The sequence below is a fragment of the Culex pipiens genome, chromosome 1 (genome assembly GCF_016801865.2).
Source record: "Culex pipiens pallens isolate TS chromosome 1, TS_CPP_V2, whole genome shotgun sequence".
In the NCBI taxonomy this organism is placed as follows: Eukaryota; Metazoa; Arthropoda; class Insecta; order Diptera; family Culicidae; genus Culex; species Culex pipiens.
Window position 1 is genome coordinate 81,232,401 of NC_068937.1, and position 24,993 is coordinate 81,257,393.

The window sequence follows — 24,993 nt, forward strand, 5'->3', positions numbered from 1 at the left end:
AATAATTAATTCGCGAATATTTATTTATGTGTTTTATTTATTATCATCGTTTTCTTCGTTTTTGGGCAACAAACCGCAACTCTCTATATAAATCAGCCTAGGATGTGGTGTTTGATGAGACGGAAGGTGGTTCTGGCTACACCCTTACCAAAAATCATGACTTTTTGAGTTCCAAATCCCACTTTTCATACGAATTTTTCAGTTCAACCCATATAACCATTTTTATGGTTGTAATACCTGAACTCAAAAAATCGTATGAAAAGTGGGATTTGGAACTCAAAAAGTCATGATTTTTGGTAAGGGTGTACTCTGGTTGACCGCTCACATTGCTGACAGGATTCCGACGCACGCCATGGCGGAAGGCAATTATTATTGAAATTGAATGTACCTAAAATGTTTTGACAAAGAACTTTGTCCTAAGGGCTCTATTCTGGTGAGGTGTCAATCCAGAAAAACGAAAAATGTCGCGCGTTACGAAAATGTTGCATGTATGCCCAAGTAACCATCCAGCACTAAGAGAAATTATAAATGTGATGTTTGTCAGCATTCTACAGCTAATCAGTCATAAAACAGCTAGGATGATAACAAATCAGCTCTAAAACAACTGCTGTAGTATTAGCTGATATGCAGCAGTTTTAATGCTGCTCCTAGCAACACTGCTGCATTTTTCCCCATTTTACTGGCAACACTGTTGAGAAGTGAAGGAGAGAGAACGAAATAAACGAAAATAAAAATATCTCTTGCTCGCTCATTCCTTCAACCAGTACGACCAAAACAAACCAGCGGAGAAAACGGCTGTCAGTCGATGGCTGAGATTCATCGTAGGTTGTTTATGCTCCTGATGTTTTTATTCTTTGAGAAGAATATTAATGGCTGGTTGAACAACTTCTTCGTTCAAAACCTGTATTTTGTGGGTGTTTGCGAGCCCCTTTTCTTTGTGGAAAACTAAATGATCTCTTCTAAAGGCTAGATTTTTGCAGGTTGGATTTTCTCGGCCACTATGGTGACAAATGGCTTTGAAGCTAGCTTTGAAGTGTTTTTTTTCTCTTACGATTCCCGGCGGTACTGGAGGAATCTGCCGTCTTCGATGCTCACCTCAGTAAATTCCCAATTTGAGTCCCGCAATCAAGCTCGCAAAGTACTAGCAATTGTAGGTGTCAAACAAGCTGTGCTAAACCATATCCACATTGGCCGTGCGGGATCAGGCTCGAAAACTTCCACTCATCAGCGGCAACATCTTCTGGCATCGAATCTTCGACATCTCAATTTCAAACAAAAAAATCGGCTCCTCCCCAGTGGTTCAGCTTCATCGGTAATGCAGTTGCGTACAAAACGAAAATAGATCGGAAGAGGGAGAGATGAAAGAGAGGGAGAGAGCAACATTTTTGCTTCTCCCAATTTTTTGACGTTTTGTGCAGGGTTGGATCAACAACAGTAGAGGCCAGCTGGAAATCAGAAATATAAAGTCCAAAACCGGTTGCATATCAGCTGTAAAAGCGCATTTAGTGCAAATGTCAAAACAACTTAGCTGTAACCCACAGCTGGTAAAGCGCTTGTAGTGCCGCAATCTGACTTGTTTTAGTGCTGATTGGTTACTTGGGTGGTACTGGGGAAGGGATCCGCAACGCAACAAGGCACTGTTGCGTGGAATTTTCCACACAGTTGCAACAAAAAGCGAATTATGAGGTTTGGGATAACCGGCACAAAGAGGCGGAGCATCCGTCACCATTTTGAGCCAATATAAACCCCGCTCGATCAGCCCAGGGAAATCATTCTATCGCTGGACGTCGAGGAGTGAACAACAACCTGGACCTGGAAGTAGCTGGCCTGGAGGCCCAGAAGCAGTTGGTCGAAAAGCAGCTGGCCTGAAGCAAGGAGCAGCTCAAGCGGAGGCAGGCCAGTCGGAATATTCTGGCCACAAGACCCGGAGTGGCCAGAACTCTCTGGGGTGTTCCGATGGAAGGCCATACGAGACTGGACAATATGGGTATCAAACTTCTTGGATTTTGATACTGCACACAAAGAAAAATTACTCTAAATTTAAAAAGATCGTTCGTTGGATTAAAAGTTCGCGTTGGTGAATATTTGTAGAAAGTTCAAACTTTTTAATTTAAAAGTTGAAAAGTTTTTGATACTACCATGCATTTATGGAACAAAATCATTGTATCGGTAAAAGTGTTTTACTTTTAATTGGAAAAGAAACCTTTTATGGCAAGAATAAACAACATTTAATTATACAGTGTTAATTTTAGAAAAAAGTGCTTTATTTTATATTTATTTTTAAAAGTTTTAAACAATAAGTTAAAAAAAACATGTTGTATTGTATTTAACGCTTCTGGCTAACATCCGAGTCCAAGCTGTACCGATTATTACGGTACGTTAACGGTAACTTCCGAAAACCACAAGCTGGACGGTTCCGGATGGACGTTTCGACGCGCGACAGCAATGTAGCGAATAGGATGGTCCATTGCCGGCCTTCGTCAGGACAGGTTTGGAGAAGTTGGCTATTGATTCGGGAAGGGTGGTCGACGTTTCCCGGCTGAGAAGTGAAGTGCCTGAACAGGGAGTTCCAGAACCTGTAAGCGCATCCGGAACATGGCACAGTGGGAAAAAAGGACCCAAAAAATTACCGCAACATGATTTTGCGCAAACCATCGATTGCTATACACCAAAAGCTTCGTTTTTGCACCAGGAACAATAATCCGATGAAAAATCGCACTGCACGGACCGGTGGCCGGAGTACAGGCCACCGGAAGATCCGGATTTTTGAAAAAAGTGTCAGATTATTTCAATTGTAAACTGATAAGCTTTCTTCTACCATGAATAGTACGAAAAACAATCCTAGAATAATATTAAATACCATAGGACCCATCGGAACCGGTTCCACCGATCTCCGGTGGCCACATCCGGAACCGCATTAGGAAACAGTGTTAACCAGTCATGCGACGTATCAAACTTCTTGATTTGGGATGGGGACATGAGTTATACACTCTTCTTTTAAAAACATGAAGTTTGATATGTCGCAAGAGTGGTTTCAGGAATTTTACAAATATGATCTTCGGATGTGGCCACCGGAGAACCTGGGAACCGATCACCGGAGGTAAAAATACATTTAAGGATACTTTCCATCCAAAATCAAGAAGTTTGATATGTCGCATGACTAGTTTACGCTGTTTCCTAATGCGGTTCCGGATGTGGCCACCGGAGATGGGTGGAACCGGTTCCGATGGGTCTCATGGTATTTAATATTATTCTAGGATTGTTTTGCGTGACTATTCATGGTAGAAGAAAGCTTATCAGTTTACAATTGAAATAACCTGACACTTTTTTCAAAAATCCGGATCTTCCGGTGGCCTGTACTCCGGCCACCGGTCCGTGCAGTGCGATTTTTCATCGGATTATTGTTCCTGGTGCAAAAACGAAGCTTTTGGTGTATAGCAATCGATGGTTTGCGCGAAATCATGTTGCGGTAATTTTTTTGGTCCTTTTTTCCCACTGTGCATGGGGTTGATGAGGCCCTCGGAACGGAATTTGATTTCGAGCACTTCATCCTCCTTCCACAATGACACAGATTTTTTATGCTCGCTGTCCCCAGCCCCAGCGTCGCGATGTGAGCGTTTGTGGGCGGGAAGTTGCTAAAAGAGATAAAAAGTAAGGGAAGTTGGCTAGCCACTGCACACATTCTCAATACTCACCGGTATTGTGAACCGCCGACATCGAGTGCAACATCCGCGCTGACCACCTCCGATTATGCCGCTTCTTGCCGTCCTCCTCTTCGTCGCTGGACGGTTCCGGATGGACGTTTCGACGCGCGACAGCAAAGTAGCGAACAGGATGGTCCATTGCCGGCCTTCGTCAGGACAGGTTTGGAGAAGTTGGCTATTGATTCGGGAAGGGTGGTCGACGTTTCCCGGCTGAGAAGTGAAGTGCCTGAACAGGGAGTTCCAGAACCTGGAAGCGCATCCGGAACATGGGGTTGATGAGGCCCTCGGAACGGAATTTGATTTCGAGCACTTCATCCTCCTTCCACAATGACACAGATTTTTTATGCTCGCTGTCCCCAGCCCCAGCGTCGCGATGTGAGCGTTTGTGGGCGGGAAGTTGCTGAAAGATATAGAAAGTAAGGGAAGTTGGCTAGCCACTGCACACATTCTCAATACTCACCGGTATTGTGAACCGCCGACATCGAGTGCAACATCCACGCTGACCACCTCCGATTATGCCGCTTCTTGCCGTCCTCCTCTTCGTCGGATCCTTTCTCGTACTTGTCCAAAAATCGGATGTTATTCTTCTTCAACGCAATCTCCTTGTTCACGCAACGCGTCGGCAGCGCCATCTCCTCGATGATCTCGTCCCAGTCCTCGCGGGAATCGACCTTCAACCACCATCCCCGGGTCACCATCACCGAATACAACCGGTTCGAATCCACATTCCTACCTCCCATCATACAAAAACAAACAAAATCAATCACAAAACACCCAAGCTTCCCTCTAACCCATTCCGGTCGTGAAACAGCGCAGGTCCTGCAGGAAGCTGCAGACATGGCCTTTTCGAACCCTCGACCTCGTCCCGCGCAAGCACCACCAAAGCACCACCCTCCTTCGCCGGCGTTTCGCTGCTGCTGTTTGGCTTACGAAGGTGTCCGCACCCGAGTCCTGGCTGCTGCCGTGGTCTGCTTTGATTCGCGTTCTGGACTCACCAGGCACAACTGGACCCACTAAAATGTTTGTTTACATTTGGAACATAGGCGTACACGGTTGCACGAGAACGTCGAAATGAAAGAAATTATACAGTCGTATTAAAAATTAAAACTTTTAAATCAGTTAGTAAGGAGATTTTCAAAAACTGCAGCAGTAAAAGTTTTCATTTTTTAAACAAGAAAAAAACTTTCCCTTCAGCAAATTTTGGCAACTTTTTAAATCAAAAGTAAGTTACTTTTGTTATTACAGTAATATATTTTTGTGTGTGGTGATGAAAATGGCCATTTTGATAGTATTGGCCACTACCTGGAGTGGCCGGTGCCCTCAGGGAGGTTCTCCCGGGAGGACATTTAACGAACCATGCGATATTGGGCAAAATGGGTATCAAACTTCTTGGTTTTTAGTACTGGTAATCAAAATGGCCATTTTGACAGTATTGGCCACAATCTGGAGTGGCCGGTGCCCTCAGGGAACCATGCGATTTTGGGCAAAATGGGTATCAAACTTCTTGGTTTTTAGTACTGATAATTAAAATGGCCATTTTGACAGTATTGGCCACAACCTGGAGTGGCCGGTGCCCTTGAGGAGGATCTCTCGGGAGGACATATACCAAACCATACAATTTTTGGCAATATGGGTATCAAAATTCATGTTTTTCAATACTGGTAATGAAAATTACCATTTTGACAGTATTGGCCACAACCTGGAGTGGCCGGTGCCCTCAGGGAGGTTCTCTCGGGAGGACATTTACTGAACCATACGATTTTTGGCAATATGGGTATCAAAATTCATGGGTTTTAATACTGGAAATGATAATGGCCATTTTGACAGTGTTGGCCACAACCTGGAGTGGCCGGTGTCCTCAGGGAGGTTCTCTCGGGAGGACATTTACCGAACCATACGATTTTTGGCAATATGGGTATCAAAATTCATGTTTTTAAATACTGGTAATGAAAAAGACCAATTTGACAGTATTGGCCACAACCTGGAGTGGCCGGTGCCCTCAGGGAGGTTCTCCCGGCAGGACATTTACCGAACCATACAGTTTTGAGCAATATGGGTATCAAAATTCATGAGATTTAATACTGGAAATGATAATGGCCATTTTGACAGTGTTGGCCACAACCTGGAGTGGCCTGTGCCCGCAGGGAGGTTCTCCCGGGAGGACATTTACCGAACCATATGATTTTGAGCAATTGTTCAAGGTGTGATATTCTCTTATTTAATAATATTTAATTACACACTCTTTGTCATCTACAAGGGAGCCGAGCTCCATCTTTATTGTTCGGCTTCATCTACCAGACTGACTCGCTTTACACTCACACATACACAGCTCTACACGCTTATCGCTGACTAGCTAACTTTGGTTAATGTTCAGGATGCCACATCCTCCCCTTGCCAAATCGAATGTTATAATAAGTACACTAACAAAACTTTAAAGTAAATATAAAACTAAAATCCTTTCTGCCGCTTCTCATCTCATGTTTTGCAACGGCTGGTGAAGTGTCCGTCCCGTAGGGCTATCGGCTGCCGATATCAACGATGCCAATGATGCGGGTCCATTTCCCTTCTTTGCGTAATCATTGATCGTCCATCTATCCTGGTTTCCTCCGAGTCAACTAAAGTAGCGAAAAAAATGAAGAAAAGAGAAAAAAAAAAACTAAAATCAGCAGTACGAGAAAAAAAAATTCCATCCACTTTGACGACCCTCAGGATTTCTGTGGTCTATATTGCAAGTTTCAGCTCGAATCTAAGAGTCCAAGGCACCCAAACCTCTTTCTACTCCAAGGAACCTAAAAACCCCTGGGTTTGAATTGCAAACCATTGGATTGCGAGTCAAACCGCCACCAGCGATTCCACCGGATCAGGCTTAGTTTGGTGTGTTGTTTGTTTTTATAGCAGGGGGACGACTCCCAAATCAGGAATGACTTAACGGCCTAACAACACCGGGACCGACGTTTTAGGTTGGAGCAGATGAAACCCATGATCATCCGCTTACAAAGCAGACAGCGTAACCATTCCACCACGCCTGCCCGTATACCAAGCCCTAATACGTAAAATATGATGTGAAAACCACGTATATCATGTACGGTAAACCATGAACCTCTTTGTAACGCATTTAATCGTATTATAACATTAAAAATGAAAACTCTCTAAGAATTCCTCTCCCAGCTAAAATGTATGTTTAATTGGTTTAGAACTCGGTCCTATTTCCATCCACTAATTTAACAAATTATATTACACCTTGATTGTTCTTCGCCTATTGAGCTTTCTATCAACTTTCTATCACTTTGTTTAGATGGAACCATTATTATTATTTTGTTTTTAAACTAAAACCACTGGAATCTTCCTATTGGGTTATAAATTTATGGAATTGATTAAGGAGCATTGTGTGATGAGAACGCTTTTTCTAAAAGAGTGATTCAAGGCTTTACCTTCAACAACAATGTGTTTCACAAAGATCCACATTCAGCTTTGTAGTGGTAGTTACACTAGATTTATGATTTAACAATTTGGCTTTTTGTAATTATTTCCGTAAACAGATTCCTCGATTCAGAGATAAACATATTTGGCCATGTTGACTGACGTACGTATGCAATGTTATTTTTTTACAATTTAATTGATACAAATTTTACATTCGTGGATCGCTATTTCGAATTTCGTGCCTTATACTATATATATTTTTTAGCATGTTTAAATGTAGTAATATATTATATTTGTTCTTTCTTTATTAAGTCATTAAACATACATTGACTACATACTACATACCCTGCTTTACCTCTTTATACAATGGAACATTGTTTGTATAATATCTTTGATGATTTTCCGGTTTTTTTTATAGTGGATCTGTTCATTGAGAAATTTATAGTGTCGCTAAATTTTTATAAGGTTCCATCATTCTTTTCGTTGCGTTCTTTGCAGGCAATGGTGCCCTATCCTTCCTTCCCTGTGGAAAATTTTTGTGATACATTTTCGCGTTTTTTTTTTTATTATTAACTCATTATACTGAAGCGTGATCCTAAAACTTTTCAGCAACTTTCTTTGAACTGGCTGCGTATGTGAATTAGTCAAAAGATTATGATTCTTCTGTTGTATTTTTTTTCGATTATTTAATCATGTTATTATCAATTCTTATGCATAATTTTGTACTCTACTGTGAAAACCTCCTCATTAAAAATAACACAACCTGACTCTTTCGGTAGCTGCAGCTAGTCTCGGGCAAACCCGACTCAATCTTCAGGAACTGTTTTGCTGCAGTTGGCCTTGGGCTAAACCCGACTCAACTTTTTAGGACGATTGGCCTTGGGCTAAACCCGACTCAATCTCTAGCAGCAGTTGGCCTTGGGCTAAACCCGACTCAACTCTTCAGGAACTCTTTTGCTGCAGTTGGCCTTGGGCTAAACCCGACTCAACTTTTTAGGACGATTGGCCTTGGGCTAAACCCGACTCAATCTCTAGCAGCAGTTGGCCTTGGGCTAAACCCGACTCAACTCTTCAGGAACTCTTTTGCTGCAGTTGGCCTTGGGCTAAACCCGACTCAACTCTTCAGGAACTCTTTTGCTGCAGTTGGCCTTGGGCTAAACCCGACTCAACTTTTTAGGACGATTGGCCTTGGGCTAAACCCGACTCAATCTCTAGCAGCAGTTGGCCTTGGGCTAAACCCGACTCAACTTTTCAGGAACTCTTTTGTTGCAGTTGGCCTTGGGCTAAACCCGACTCAACTCTTCAGGAACTCTTTTGCTGCAGTTGGCCTTGGGCTAAACCCGACTCAACTTTTTAGGACGATTGGCCTTGGGCTAAACCCGACTCAATCTCTAGCAGCAGTTGGCCTTGGGCTAAACCCGACTCAACTTTTCAGGAACTCTTTTGTTGCAGTTGGCCTTGGGCTAAACCCGACTCAACTCTTCAGGAACTCTTTTGCTGCAGTTGGCCTTGGGCTAAACCCGACTCAACTCTTCAGGAACTCTTTTGCTGCAGTTGGCCTTGGGCTAAACCCGACTCAACTTTTCAGGAACTCTTTTGTTGCAGTTGGCCTTGGGCTGAACACGACTCAACTTTTCAGGAACTCTTTTATATGCTCTAAATCATAAATTCAACATTCTATCCACTTTCTCTTACAAAAATAATGTTTTTTTTTTCTTTTTGCAGTAGCAACGGTATTACTGTAGGATCGTTATAATTCCTTGAATTATTGTTTAATAGATGGCTTCATTATTACTATTCTTAAGAATTCTCCCACAACGCAATTGCATTCAGTGAAGGTACAAACAGTTTAATACGAAAAAGCAAATGTTTATCCAATGCTAAGCATCAACTTTTCATGTTTTTGCATATTCGCAAAGATCTCCCAAACTATTCAACAACAAACGCAACATAGCAAATTGGTTATGATTTACAACAATTCAACTTTTATTTTTAATAAATTTAAAAATACTTTAACTAACATATTTCCATCGAGGACCTTTGGGATCTCAAACTAGACGTTACGAAGCTAAACATTCTGTCATATTAAAATATTAAAGAAACATTTTGTATTTCTAAATCCAATGATTATACACAAACCCTCATCACTGCTTTTTTTTTTACTTCAGGCCTTACAGTAAATATTCACAGGCTTCCAACTGTAAAAGAAATGTAAAGAAATCTATACTCAAGTCTTTTTTGGCAATGAAGTTATTTTTTTATAAGCGACTAAACTTTGCATTTTCTCTTTGACAACATTGCAAACTATGGACTTTTCCAAATCAATCATTAAAAAAAACAAAGAAATTCAATTTTAGACCTGTAATTCACTAACTGTATTGAAGACTTTCATGTGACTTTCAAGAATCTGTAAATCCCCTTAGGAAGAATGAAGGCTTCCATACAACAATAGCATATTCTATTTATGTTCATAAAAACACTTTGCGCATTGACTGGGAATATGAAAGTCCTGAAATGCAATAAAATAATCTTTGTAGAAGCCAAACGTAAGCTAGTTGCAATTGACTGGCAAAATTTATTTAATAATGAAGGAAATGTCAACGAATTAGTACGAATATTCTATGCAAAAATTAACACTATAACATCAGAAACCGTACTTCTAGAAAAAAAAACGAGATAATAACACAGGCAATAAATACCCAGTGTGGTTCACTCCACAACTAAGAAATTTAAAAAATAGAAAACAAAAAGCCTACAAATTATACAAAAGCAATACAAATGACACAAATCTTCTGAATAATTATCTGAACATATCCGACCTTTTTTTTCTAATTCCTGTTGAAAACTCGGCATCGTGTATATAGTAATCATCACACTTCCGCTCACCCAATTTTGGGTAATGTTATAATTGACTACTTCAATCAGAACCCCTTAATCGTGCATCATATAAACAAAACTACTTGAGTGCGCCGCTCGCGCTGGTGCAGCACACATTCACTCCGCGGAAGAAACAAAAAACTTACATTTCAAAACTAAACAACAAACACACACATTAAGCCCTGCTCCCCTTACTCTCGCCTCCTCCTCCTCGCGCACATTTTTTTTTAATCTGAGTGATGGCAGCGCAACGCGAAATCAAGGATTGCTGCGATCTTTGCATGCCGTGACGGATGCAAGAGATAAATTTAGTTTGGTCGCAAGACGCAACGCGGGGTGATGAAAAAAGGGAGAAAACTTCGGCACAGTGTTCGTGTGTTTCGTTTAGACAAGAACACACACCAACCCGTCGTCGACTTCTTGCAAAAACCAAATCGAGCCACACTTAGTCAAACCTCTTGAACATCCCAACCCAGCTATCAGGCCGTGCACGCGATCATCACGCATAACACTCTCACACACTCATACTTTCACCCATACACACATCTTTCTGCTCCGCTCGCTTCACACAAACAAAATAACCGGAACATGCTCACCAAAACTCCAGAATCTCGGCTGCCTTCTGCCATCGTCGCCACGATGCCGTCCTGCCTTCCCAATCCGATGGAAAGCCGTCCTGCTGCGCAAAATTTCGGATCACGCACTTTATTTTATTTATTTTTTTTCACTAAAGGAAATTGACTTTTCCATTATTTTTTTTTTGTCAGACTTTATTCACAAAATCACTATTAATCAACATGGCAGGATCGCCAATGTGATATTCTCTTATTTAATAATATTTAATTACACACTCTTTGTCATCTACAAGGGAGCCGAGCTCCATCTTTATTGTTCGGCTTCATCTACCACAGCGATTCTCAACCTTCTTCTAGGCTGGTACCCCCTACCATGTAAATCAAGTAGCCCCGGTACCCCCGTTGAGAATCGCTGATCTACCAGACTGACTACCCATCCACGCTCGCTTTACACTCACACATACACAGCTCTACACGCTTATCGCTGACTAGCTAACTTTGGTTAATGTTCAGGATGCCACACAAGGCTCAACTGCGATCGTTGACGATGACGATGGAATGAAAATCGTTGGCAAAAATGCTGCCTTCACGACTCCACGGCAAAACAAAACAGCCAATCAGAGAGCGGAAAGATTTTTTGCGTGGGTCAAAGCACGCGCTTGCTTGTTCAAGGCCAACTGCGATCGTTTGACGTTTGACACTTGCAAGCGAAAATTGTTAATATTCGTAATTTTTTTTTAGCGAAAATTTTGGGGGAAGTATTTAAATTAAATTAAACGTCAAGCGTCAAAAGCTTTAAAAATGCACCAAAAGCAGTGCATGAATCATTTGAAACAATAACTCTTTCGTGAATTTTTCGTTGGCGCTGAAAAGCGCCATTTTGTTAAATTGCAGCAGAAGTTGATTCTTGTGGCCATCTCCTCGAGCGTCCATCCAAGTAGGCCTTGCTTTTCTCCTTCGACGTCGTTTTGGCAGCAATTTCACGCACACGCTGGCAAGTTTCTTCTTCTCGGAGCTTGCTCTTGATTTCCTCCAGTCGTTTATTTTCCGCTGCTGCTGCTGCTACGATGTTGTCGGTTCGAACGATGACGATGGAATGAAAATCGTTGGCAAAAATTCTGCCTTCACGATTCCACGGCAAAACAAAACAGCCAATCAGAGAGCGGAAAGATTTTTTGCGTGGATCAAAGCACCCGCTTGCTTGTTCAGGGCCAACTGCGATCGTTTGACGTTTGACACTTGCAAGCGAAAATTGTTAATATTCGTAATTTTTTTTAAATGAAAATTTTGAGGGAAGTATTTAAATTAAATTAAACGCCAAGCGTCAAAAGCTTTAAAAATGCACCAAAAGCAGTGCATGAATCATTTGAAACAATAACTCTTTCGTGAATTTTTCGTTGGCGCTGAAAAGCGCCATTTTGCGAGGGGGACGTCACTCCGCGATAACACACTAAAACGCACAAAAACGAGCTCGAAAAGCATCAACGCTACTCATCGTGCCGAGTTTTCACATAACGCCACCTTAAAGCAAGTTATCGCAAGTTAACGCGCGTTAAAGCGAGTTAAAGCGACCAGCGTCTGCTCGACTTTTGAACCAGGGAAATCCATCTTGCAACCTTGCCGTCGAGCAGTTTTTGGTCATGTTTGGCAACTCGGTATTTGTTTTGGTTTCTTTCAAGCAGTTTTGACAGAAAGAAAAAAACAAAGCATAAATTGCGATTTTTTGTCAACGGCCGGAAAAGTTTGTTCCGGTGGGATCGCCGGCTCCACCGTCCACAGAGCGCACGTTTTGACGACCGGAAAAGTTAACTTTACTCCCGGTGTGTTGTGTTTGATCGGCGGCTCTAACATCAAGTCAGGATTTTGGCGGAAAATCCTGGCGCAAACTCAAGTAGGAGCAAAGTTTTCGGGTAATGTTGTGATTATTTTAATTTTGTATTGTTTTTGCAGGCAGATAATCGACGCGCTTGGATGTAGATAAAGCCTAGACTGAGTTCATTCCAGTGCCGGTGCTATTTATCACCACCTGTTGCCCTGATTGTGACCTTCCCCCAGCGAATTGCCGAAACGTTCGCCGAAGAGGAGAAGGGCGAATTCGCCTGGCTGTCCTCGTTTGTGGGGGGCATCCCAACAATCCGGTGGCCAAGACCCTTGTGGACATGAGTCGCTACCAGGACGCAGGGTTAGCGTTGGAACGACTTCCGTGACGGTGCTAGGTCAGAGTTGCTGCGCGAGGCGGAAAAGTTGATCGAGCAAATGTTGCACCCGCAGACGATTATTGCCGGGTGGAGAGCGGCCACGCAGAAGGAGGAGATGAAGGAAAAGCTGACAAATCGGACCAGGTTCGTCTCGGTCGTTGCGATCTGATCGAGCAGGTCATAATCGGCGAATACACGCTACTGCGCTTCAGCGGAGTTCCCCTCGGAGAGGCCTGTACCGTCGTAATCCGTGGGGCAACCCAGCTGATCATCGATTAAGCGGATCGTTCGCTGCACGACGCCCTTTGCGTGCTGGCCGCGGAAACGTCCGGTAAGGAATCGATGGCCATAAAAGCATTCGGTCGCGTTCTGCTCTAGCTGCCGACGACGTTTGTATCGCTTAGCTAAACGAAGAGTAAGAATGTTGGAGGTGGGGTTTTGCAGGACTTTTATGTTTATGATTATTTTTTTTGCAGGTGCACGTGTCGAATCGAAGGACGCTGCAGCGATGGCAGGACCTGGACATCCTGGACAGCCGAAGCTTGAGCTTGCAGAAGTGATCATCAGCCAAGTCATCAGCGCAATTAACCTTCACCGGCTACATGGTCTCCAGTTGTGCGTGTAATTTAGACTTTTATCCCGACCTCGTGCCAGCGATGGTGACGGCAAAGTCTGCATATTTTTCACGGCCCGTACGAGCAGCTGAGTGCCTACGTAAGTTGGTCTGGATCTACCTGGAAGTTTTAGTGGTTTAATTCTGGTTCTTTTGCAGACTAACAGTAATGCCGTGCGCAGAGATTCGAGATTCTCCTGCTCCTCGCGGATACCAATAGTTTCGTCGGCGCCAGATCAATAACCACCTTCCTCAAGCTGAACATGGTCACCAAGAATCGGCGCATCGCCGTTACGTACTTCACTCTCCTCTCGCTCTAGTCGATCCGCAAGCGTGGCTTCGTCAAGCAACGACAATGCTTTATCACGATCATGGATCAGATCGAGTGCTGGACGCACTCAACCAGCTGGGCAATATTCCGAGAAAGTTCAACGGCTCAAGTGCATTGTTCAGCAAGCTGGACGTTCCCAAGCACTGGTCGCGCGCATCGAAATTACTGCTTACGACCGGTTCAACCTGATGCGCAAGGAAATGCCCCACCCGCGGCATGTACAGTTTGTGTGGAAAAGTTTTCTGGCTGCCGTAGAACATCAACTTCTGTTGACGATTTCACCCGATCCCGCCGCTCCTGATCAACCACGGCCCCGATCTTGCCCGTTTTCTGATCAAATAAAATCAGTGATAAAATTATAAAAAAGATTATTTTTAGATGCAGTTTAGTTTCCTTCAGCGGAAGATTTATTTATTAAAAAAACGCATCCCTCTACAATTTATTAATTACTGTTCACAGAAGTGTTGCGTCTTAATTGACGGACAGTTTGCGAAGCACTATCCTGGATGGTCACATTTCTTAAAGTTTTCACGTGGTTCGAGGTCGAGTCCTTCTTGAACCACCGTTTCTTCGGTTCCTCAACGTCCGCAATCTTGACTCTTCGAGTATCTTGATGGAGGTCTTGGCATTGTCGTTCTGTTCCGTTGCATTTTGTCGATCACTTAGTCGCTTTAACATCGTGAGTTTTCTCGAACGAGATTCCGGCCAGTTTCGATTAGCACTCCGACAGATTTTAGAATGCCCTAATTGTCACGGCCAGCTCAAGGATCTCTCTGACCACCTCCAGGTTGGCACCACTCTTCTCCACGGTTCCTTCAGCCTGCTCGCCTCAAGTCGACATGATCGACTTCGGAAGCAAATGCGCACGATTCGTTGATATTGTCACATCTTGCATCTGCTCAGACCAGCGGCGCTGGAGAGGTTCGTCCGGGTGGCACGCTTGAAGACGGACCGCGTCCCGTCGATGTAGAGCGTGCCCTTCTTGGCCGTTTTCGGTCAATCCTTTTTGCGAATTCCCAACCTGAGAAGGCTGTCTCCACAAGGAAATCTACGAAAGACCGCGTCAGTGATGGAGCCATCTCGAGTTCCTGGAACACAAACCTGTGGCAGGCTTAGGAAACGGTTCCGGCGGATGATTTTTCCCTGAGACTTTTCTTTCAAGAGGAAAACAAAGCAAACTGCTCGAATGGTTTGACAACGAGAACTGTCATTTGCTTTTGACAGTTCTCGCTGTCAAAAAAATCGAGCAGTCTGATGCGTGATCGCAACAAAAGGTAAGCCAAAAAGCAAGTTATCGCGGTTAACGCGAGTTAAAGCAAGTTAAAGCGGAAAAGCAAATGTTAGCGCTGCAAAGGTTTGAAAGAGGAGCTTTATCGCTCGGTGAACGCAGGAGTGACGTCCCCCTCGCCATTTTGTTAAATTGCAGCAGAAGTTGATTCTTGTGGCCATCTTCTCGAGCGTCCATCCAAGTAGGCCTTGCTTTTCTCCTTCGACGTCGTTTTGGCCGCAATTTCACGCACACGCTGGCGTGTTTCTTCTTCTCGGAGCTTGCTCTTGATTTCCTCCAGTCGTTTATTTTCCGCTGCTGCTGCTGCTACGATGTTGTCGGTTCGAACGATGACGATGGAATGAAAATCGTTGGCAAAAATTCTGCCTTCACGACTCCACGGCAAAACAAAACAGCCAATCAGAAAGCGGAAAGGTTTTTTTGCGTGGATCAAAGCACGCGCTTGCTTGTTCAAGGCCAACTGCGATCGTTTGACGTTTGACACTTGCAAGCAAAAAAATTTTTTGAACGAAAATTTTAACGAAATATTTAAATTAAATTAAACGCCAAGCGTCAAAAGCTTTAAAAATGCACCAAAAGCAGTGCATGAATCATTTGAAACAATAACTCTTTCGTGAATTTTTCGTTGGCGCTGAAAAGCGCCATTTTGTTAAATTGCAGCAGAAGTTGATTCTTGTGGCCATCTCCTCGAGCGTCCATCCAAGTAGGCCTTGCTTTTCTCCTTCGACGTCGTTTTGGCAGTAATTTCACGCACACGCTGGCGTGTTTCTTCTTCTCGGAGCTTGCTCTTGATTTCCTCCAGTCGTTTATTTTCCGCTGCTGCTGCTGCTACGATGTTGTCGGTTCGAACGATGACGATGGAATGAAAATCGTTGGCAAAAATTCTGCCTTCACGACTCTACGGCAAAACAAAACAGCCAATCAGAGAGCGGAAAGATTTTTTGCGTGGGTCAAAGCACGCGCTTGCTTGTTCAAGGCCAACTGCGATCGTTTGACGTTTGACACTTGCAAGCGAAAATTGTTAATATTCGTAATTTTTTTTAGCGAAAATTTTGGGGGAAGTATTTAAATTAAATTAAACGCCAAGCGTCAAAAGCTTTAAAAATGCACCAAAAGCAGTGCATGAATCATTTGAGACAATAACTCTTTCGTGAATTTTTCGTTGGCGCTGAAAAGCGCCATTTTGTTAAATTGCAGCAGAAGTTGATTCTTGTGGTCATCTCCTCGAGCGTCCATCCAAGTACACAGAAAAAAAATGTGATTTTACAGGACACTGAACGGATGTTTTGAATGTAAACATGCTCAATGTAAATTTGAAAATCGTTGTAAATCGTTGTATTGCATTTAAACAGGGTAAATGTAAATTGAAATTGAATGTAACCTTTAAATCCCATGTAAATGATCTCGATTTTGTTGACATTGGCCAAATTTGAAAGTATGAAAAACATGTAAATCAATTTTTGATGTAAAATGTTGTAAATGTAAACTCAAACAGCATTTAAATTTAAATTGCTACCTTATTTTGGAATGACAGCTCAAGCGGATGGAAAAAACAAATCAGTGCAATGTTATGATTGTTTTGTGCGCATGAAACTGAAGCTGTAAAACTGCTTGTGGCTGATTCCGATGGTGCATGGTGAAAGAAAGGTCACAAAATTTGATGCCGGAAGGCGGAAGTCAAAGGGAACTTGTTTGTTTACATTTGGGGACGTCTTTGGCATGGCTTGGCGGTGGAGATGTTGAAAGTGATTGAGTGCGAAAGATGCCGGTGTAAACAACAAGAATCAGCATCAAAACAGGTAAATTGATTTTATACCACATACCAAAGTTTAGTTGAGATTAAGACTATGGGATAGATTTTTAGGCAGGGCCTCTAGCGTCAGCAGCGGAAATGGGTTTACAAACGGGAAGATGCCTGGAGCTGGGGGGACGACGGGTAGTTGTTCTTCAGAATGACCTTGTATATGCTCACCTTTCTAAAGATGTTCTTTCCCCAGGCTGGAGACGGTCAGGCCGGACAGCAGTTCGAAGACGAGCTGGGCAAACAAGGAGTCCTTGTCAAACTTCTGGTGGATCTATCTTGATACAGTTCGTTTTTGGTCTGGATGTTCCAGACAGCGAGGGTCACTCGTAGGTTAGGACAAAGATCGATGCTTTGAACAAGCTTCCGGACTCGGTCCGGTCAACGAACGGACCCTACAACCTGAAACTCGGTCTGGCCACTTTAGTTATCGGTGTTGCGGAATCTTAGTTCTTCAGTGTTGGTCGTACTGGTTCTTGAAGGGAGGAAGTTAAAACTACTGATGTTTCAACACCGACTCAAACAACGCGTAAACATCGTTCTGAAATTTAATCTGCAGTTGATTTTGGTTGAAATAAAAATTAATGTGAATCTCTAATATCCAGAGACTTTCAAGAACTCCACGGTAAGAACACAAATCTTTTTTAAATACTAAAGTTAAGACTAAAAAATATATTGTTTTACAGAAAAAAAACTGTTCTGGCTGGGAATGGAAAAGATAAACAAACGGGATGACAGAAAAAAAAATGTACGCTGCAGGAGAATTCGTAAGAAATCTGCACAAAAAACAATACACGTTATGGAGATGTTGGTCAATAAACCAAACTAAACTCTTGTTTTGTTCGGTATTCTTAAAAAAAACGTGTACCTCAGTGCTATGGTTGGTGTCTTGGATAACAAGGGTTGGCTACACCCTAACCAAAAATCATGATTTTCTGAGTTAAATATTCCACTTTTCATACGATTTTTTGAGTTCAGGTTTAGAACTGAAAAATTCGTATGAAAAAGTGGGTTGTTGAACTCAGCAACTTTTCGTTAGGGTGTAGAGACCGTTTGCCATCACATAAACAGTTTGCTGCCACTTTTTCCGGAGATTATTTAAATTTGTTCGATTTCGGGTTATCGTGATTCGTTCCGGGACCGGGCTGGGAATGTGTTATGAAGAAAAAAGAAAGTCAGTTGCGGTGGGTGGGTGGCTCCAAGTGTTGTGCACTTTATCACACGTGTCTTGAGATGGTCCCGACCGAAGAGAAGGCCGCCGCGGCCCTGAAAGTGGTCAATCCTGGCAAAACCGGTGGTGAACAGAAAAAGAAGCGCGCGAACCGCTTCAGGAACGCGCTGTTAGCCGATGAAATGAGTCGTTTTACGAAGGGCAAGATCGCCGCCCGGAAGGCGGCTTACATGCTGAAGAGCCTGAAGAAGAACAACAGCTTCCTACCGACCAAGTCGCTGGTCCATAAGCGGCTTGTTCAATCCTGGGATTCAATTAATCGATTTAATTTTGAGGTGCCTGTTTTCGTAAAATTTAGTGTTCAAAATGTCCCGCTATGGCTTGAGCGCTGAGGACAACCGCTTCCTGGCCGAGATGAACCAGTCGGAGGAGGTCGGCACCAAAGCCGCACTTCAGGAGGAGGAGGACAATCAGTCGGACGGCGAGGAGATCCAGATGACTTCCAAGCAGGTTCTGGACGCCCTTCAGCGCGCCTGGATGAACGAAAAGTTCGCCGTGCAAATCTTGCCGTACGAGGAACCGATCGTGGACATGGACATGGTGCTGAGTCAGTTGGTTTAAAATGGAGGAAAATCTGGCAAGTACGAATAAAAACGAATTGCTGTACATTGCGCACCGGATGGAGGTGGAGCGGATACGGTACCTGCTGGCCAGCTATCACCGGTGCCGGTTGAAGAAGATTGAGGAGTGGATAAGGAGTCGAAACGCGGGGCCGGGGAGAAGCGGCTGTCGGCGGGGGAGGTGCCAAACCTGGACAGCCACGAGTTTGTGCGGGCGAAGGAGAACGTGGCGGAGTTTTCGATTAGTGCGGACCATGAGACGATTTATGAGGCGGCGGGGTCGGTGCACATGTTCAAGTATAGGGACGTGGAACCGCTCGTGTTGGAGGGGATTGTGGAGTTGATTTAGAAGGGTGTTTTAAATGCAGATTTAAAAAAAACGGTAACTTTTGCTTCCGGAACCACAAGCGCAACATCCGCTAGATGCAGCAGAAGGGTAAAGTGCGATCCTGTTGGCCGGTCAACATAAGGGAAAGCGCGTCGTTCTGCTGATGGCCCTGAAGTCGGGTCTGCTGCTGGTGACCGGTCCTTTTGCCCTGAACAACTGTCTGGTTCGTTGTGTCTCGCAGAACTACGTCATTGCGACCAAGACCCGCGTCGAAGCACATCAACGACGGCCACTTCCGTCGGGCATGCAAAAGAAAACCAGCCACATCGAGAAGGACATCTTCAAAAGGTACGTGCCGTCGGAGCAGTGCAAGGCCGACCAGAAGAACGTCGACGAGGAGGTCTTGAAGGCCATCAAGGTACACCCAGAAGCCAGGGGGATCTGCCGGTACCTCAGACGATGTTTTCCCTGTCATCGTAAGTATATTCTCTAAATGTTAAGCCTTCAAAGGATTATGCTAAAGAGTTTAATCTTTCCTTTTAGGTCATGTGCAGCACCAGTCTGAGAATTTCGCGGGTCAACGGAGACTCAGCATCACAAACAACCCAAATGCATCATTAAGTAAGTACATTCCGTATTGCAAAAATCACCAGATAAGATTTAATTTCCACTACAAAAATTAAATTGCTTTTGAGAATTAAATTTTGCCCCGTTGAATCTAGATTTCGATTCTATTTTCAAACACTTTTTTCTATTGATATTTGTTAGTTATACTTTTGCGAATTGTTTGATGAACGTTCTTGAGTATTAAAACATGTTTGTATAATGCTCAATTTTGTTCAAAAAAGCAATCCAAAATTATGCTATCCAAAGCAACGATCTACAAAAGCGTCTGAAAATTACATCGGATTCTAGATTCAGCGGGGCAAATTATTTTTTCGTTTGTGTAAATTTACGTTATTTTCATCGGAAATTTACACGATTGCGGAAAAATTTTCTTAGGCACATTTACGTCGGATGACACGTAAATTTCCAATGAAAATAATGTAAATTAGCATCATTAATGACGTGCACTTTTGGTACATCATAAATGATGTAAATTTACCGGATTTTTTTTTTCTGTGTAGGCCTTGCTTTTCTCCTTCGACGTCATTTTGGCAGCAATTTCACGCACACGCTGGCGTGTTTCTTCTTCTCGGAGCGTGCTCTTGATTTCCTCCAGTCGTTGTTTTGTTTCCGCTGCTGCTGCTGCTACGACTACGATGTTGTCGGTTCGAACGATGTCGATGGAATGAAAATCGTTGGCAAAAATGCTGACTTTACGACTTCCCATCCCCACCAGTGCATCAAAAAGCGAATGACGTAGGAATGGGATAACCGGCGCAAAGGGGCGGGACATCCGTCTCCATTCTAAGCCAATATAACCCCGCTCCGTCAACCCTGGGAAATCATTCTATCGTTGGATGCCGAGGAGTAAACAACAACCTGGACCTGGAAGCAGATGGCCTGGAGGCCCAGAAGCAGTTGGCCGAAAAGCAGCTAGCCCGGAGCTAGGAGCAGACCAAGCGGAGGCAGGCCAGCCAGAATAATTGAGAGCCACCGGAATATTCTGGCCACAAGACCCGGAGTGGCCAGATTCCTCAGGGGTGTTCCGATGGAAGGCCATACGAGACTGGACAACATGGGTATCAAACTTCTTGGATACTGGTGAAGAAAATGGCCATTTTGACAGTATTGGCTACAACCTGGAGTGGCCGGTGTCCTCAGGGAGGTTGTCCCGGGTGGACATTTAACGAACAAAACGATTTTGGGCAATATGGGTATCAAAATTCATGATTTTCAATACTGGTAATGCAAATGGCCATTTTGACAGTATTGGCCTCAACCTGGAGTGGCCTGGGTCCTCAGGGAGGTTCTCCCGGGAGGACATTTACCGAACCATACGATTTTGGGCAATATTGGTATCAAATTTCATGGTTTTTGATATTGGTAATGAAAATGGCAATTTAGAAAAAGGTGGCCAAAAGCTGCAGTGGCCGGTGCCCTAAAGGAAAGTTTTCCCGGGAAGACATCTATTGAACCAACGAGTTTTGGCAATATGGGTATCTCAACTCATGGTTTACAATACTGGCCATTTCGAAAAAGGTGGCAACAATCTGGAGAGGCCGCTACCTCACGATTGTTCCGATTGGGGGACAAACATCGAAATAAATAGATATCATGGTTTTTTATACGGAGCTTAAAGAGAAATTGAGCGAAAATATAAATCCAATAATGTTTTGATTTTATCTGACGCATAATTCAACAAAATAGTTTAATTTTAAAAGCTTTTCTGCACCTTTTTTCTTGGAAAGGTAGCTAAGGGGGTCCCTTTTCGATATCTGTGACCTAGAAAATATTTCACCTAGGGATTTTCGATTTTTTGTCATTTTCAGTTTTTTAACTGTATAAATGGAGGCGCACGGTACTTTTGGTTACTTTGCGGTTGCACAGCACCTCCCTAATCCTTTTAATTGCAATGGATTCTGATCAAAGGGGTCGTCCATGAAATATTTCACAATATTTAAGGCCGCACCCACCCTTACAACCCCCCTCCTCATCCCCCTTATTTATTTAACAAAGACAATAACATTATTTTTAGTATGAGGCGTCATCCATCAAGTATGGCACACTAAAATCAGCAAAAACTAACCCCCTCCCCCCAATGCCACACATTGTCACGCTGACTACGCCTCCCCCCCCCCCCCTCTTGAAAAGTACAACACGTTTTGTACCCTAATCTTGTTTTTTTGTACATTTTTATTTATTTTATAATTCTGAGTTCAATTTAACATCTTATCATTTTTATAGGATTTGTTTTTAATTTTTGTTATTGTTGAAATCACGATTGATGATTCAAGTAAGTAAGTAATGATTTAAGTATATAATATCTATTATTAACAACTGGAAGATGGATTTTTGTGGCGTTCTTTTTGTGCTGTATTCGTGATCGTGTTCATGTTCATGTCATGCATGTGGTGAGGGGGGTCATTGTGCTAATGAATATTATTGCGCGTCATTATCGTGTGAGCAGCAGCGCCGGGAAGATGGATTTTTGTGGCGTTCTTTTTGTGCTGTATTCATGATCGTGTTCATGTTCAAGTCATGCTTGCGGTAAGGGGGGGTCATTGTGCTAATGAATATTATTGCGCGTCAGTATCGTGTGAGCAGCAGCGCACTATGGGGTTTCAGGCGGCCATAAATCGAAAAACCGACATACTCTAATTATTTTTTTGGTATTTTTTTTCGAAAATAAACATTCTAACTAAGAAAAATCCGGAGTTTGAAAGTTGTAGGTTCAAAATTCACTGAATTGCAGACCTTCAAGGGCGAAAATGGTAAGAAAAAACATGTTTTTTTGACAAAAAAATGATTATTTTTCATAGTTGTACTGTGTAGCTGTTTATGTATTTTTTCCTGCATCATTATATATATTCACAAAGGTAATTGATTCAACTTTTCAATAACATTTTACAAAACACGCTTTTACAGGCTAAAAAAAATAATAAAAATCAAAAAAGATGGATTTTTATTCAAAATTTAGTTTTTTTCAACTTTGTTAATGGAGTACTTTTTTTGTGTGCATTTGTGCGATCTGAAAATTTTGCAGCTTAAAATTTGAACCATGTCCTAACTTGTCTCCAAATTTCAAAGTGCACTTATGTGCACTTTTTGAGTTATGCCATTTTGAACATTTTGATTCATGCAAGAAAATTAATGATTTCGCGTATACGCTTGGTTAAAATCACATTATTTACCTGCGGAGGCAGAAATGACGTACCTGCTATGTATGTTTTGAAATTGATTTGATATTCATGACTTTGTTGGTACCCTAAGTACGTTTAATAAAATTAGAAATTCCTATTCTAAGTATTTTACAGAAACGATTCGTCGAATATTCATATCAGTACGTTGTTGTGTTCTTTTGAAAGTATGGATAATAATACCGTAGTGTCCCTGTACGATATAACGAAGCACTATTCTGAAAACGTGAGAACTGCTTTCGAGTATATTTGTAAGAATTACAACATTGCAGAACCATCACATGATCAACTCAGGGAAAAACCACAGAGGAAAAACTACGCATGTTGTTCTGTAGCTTCAAAACGAGGTATACAAAATCCCATAGAAGAAGTTCATATTTTAAGTAATCTAACGACAATCGGTTACATAGTGATTTTGATTTAGAAGAATTTATCGTGGAAAACGTGAATTTTGCAAGTGGATCAACAAAAAACGTGGACGAGAATCCATACAATGTTCCATAAAATAAACCGTCTAAAATTCTAAAACACCGCAAAAATCAAATTTTAATTGGAGGGGGGGGGGGGTCTTCAAAGAGAGGTGGATTTAACTCAAGAAGAAGGGGAGGGAGATTGAACGGAAATCAGAAACTTTAACATAGCATAAACCGTTATTCCGGGCATCAAATAGACAGAGCAAGAATATTAAAATTCACCACTTTAATGCATGTGGCCTCAAATATATGAAAAAATCGAAAATTAAACTTTTTTTTTGGAAAAATATCAAAATTCATTTGTTTTCATTATACTAAGTACAAACAACACAAAAAAAAGCAAAAAAAGTATTTTTGGCCGCTCGCTTATATGGAAATACCCCATAGTGCAGCGTCGGGAAGATGGATTTTTTGTGGCGTTCTTTTTGTGCTGTATTCGTGATCGTGTTCATGTTCAAGTCATGCTTGCGGTAAGGGGGGGTAATTGTGCTAATGAATATTATTGCGCGTCAGTATCGTGTGAGCAACAGCAACGGGATGATGGATTTTTGTGGTGTTCTTTTTGTGCTTTTTTTTTTTTTTTTTTTTTTGAAATTAAATATGTCTTTATTGAATATTCTTATAATAATTACATTTCTTTTACATGCTAAGTGGTATGGCCTAATGCTCTTCATCTTTGTTGTATTTTTCGTTTTATTATTAACTAATCACATTTATTTTATTTACTTCAAATTGTTTTACATTATTGCATTGAATCGAATACATTTGGGTAAAAAAGAAAAAAAAATCACTTTATCAACTAATCCTAACTTAAAACTAAAAAAATAAATTTATTGAAATATTCAAAATCACTAGAACGAGTAAACTACGATCTGTATTTTAAGATGAATCCTCCAAGAGTTCTTACTTGTTCCTGGCGAGTTTTGCACCCACGCAGAGTTGTTGTCATCTCGATGAAAATGTTCAAAAGTTCTTGTGGTGAAAACAGGTCACTACTGCCTTCACCCGTTGATGTTGGTTGGTTTTCCCTCGGTTGCTGACTGAAGCCTGGAGGTGTTGTATTCTCTGCAACTCTTTGCCGCTGATTCAACGGCAATGGCTGCAGATTTGGAACCACTCGAACAGATCCTGCTCCAGGTGATGCCAAAGCAGGAAAATCCACGTCCGTGTATGCTGGTGGTGTTTTGCGACGATTTGGTTGGTGCCTCGTAGTCGCTTGCTGCCGAATTTTTACAAACTCAGCTCGTTTTGGGCAGCTTCGATTCTTGGTCGAATGGTCGCCGCCGCAATTGAAGCATTTCGCTTCGATGTTCTCGTTGATTGTTTCGCAAGCTTGCACGGAAAGGAGTTCCATCGTGAATTTAACAATCGCAATTAGCTGGCTCGTTTTTGGCTAAAACACAACTTTTTTAGTTGTACCAGCTAATTATTTAGTAAAAATTCAGGACCCATTGTTGTTGAAATTTAGGAACACCGATTGCTATTCTGCTGACAGCAACTGACTGCCTGCATTCCACTGACAGTAAAATTTTTGCTAAAAGAGCTCCTATTTTAGCTAAATTTTATCTAAATTTTAAGGACAAATTAGGTAGAAATGACAGCTCACGGATTCACTTGTCAGTTCATGTTTGCCTTGAATCCTGAGTGGTTGTATGTTTTATAAATTAACGCAAAAAGAATAAAACAGTGAGGTGCTGTGACGCGAAGTGAAATTAAGTGATTCTGTAAAGTGTTTTGCAGTGATTGTTGTCATTTACGACTGTAATGTAAGTAAATTTAACAGCCACCAAA

The 24,993-nt window shown here is 42.3% G+C and overlaps 1 long non-coding RNA gene and 3 pseudogenes across 1 annotated transcript; all 4 read left to right on the forward strand.

Annotated features, from left to right (window-relative positions):
• The first annotated feature begins 12,735 nt into the window (after positions 1-12,735).
• Positions 12,736-13,334, forward strand: LOC120426985 (T-complex protein 1 subunit beta-like; annotated as a pseudogene).
• Positions 13,335-15,533: 2,199 nt separating this feature from the next.
• On the forward strand, positions 15,534-17,752 carry LOC120426983 (uncharacterized). The gene is made up of 3 exons (XR_005606797.2): positions 15,534-16,805; positions 16,863-16,942; positions 17,004-17,752. It is a non-coding gene; the product is annotated as an uncharacterized LOC120426983 (long non-coding RNA).
• Positions 17,753-17,923: 171 nt separating this feature from the next.
• On the forward strand, positions 17,924-19,663 carry LOC120426980 (60S ribosomal protein L6-like; annotated as a pseudogene).
• On the forward strand, positions 18,330-19,051 carry LOC128092527 (DNA replication complex GINS protein SLD5-like; annotated as a pseudogene).
• Positions 19,664-24,993: the final 5,330 nt, after the last annotated feature.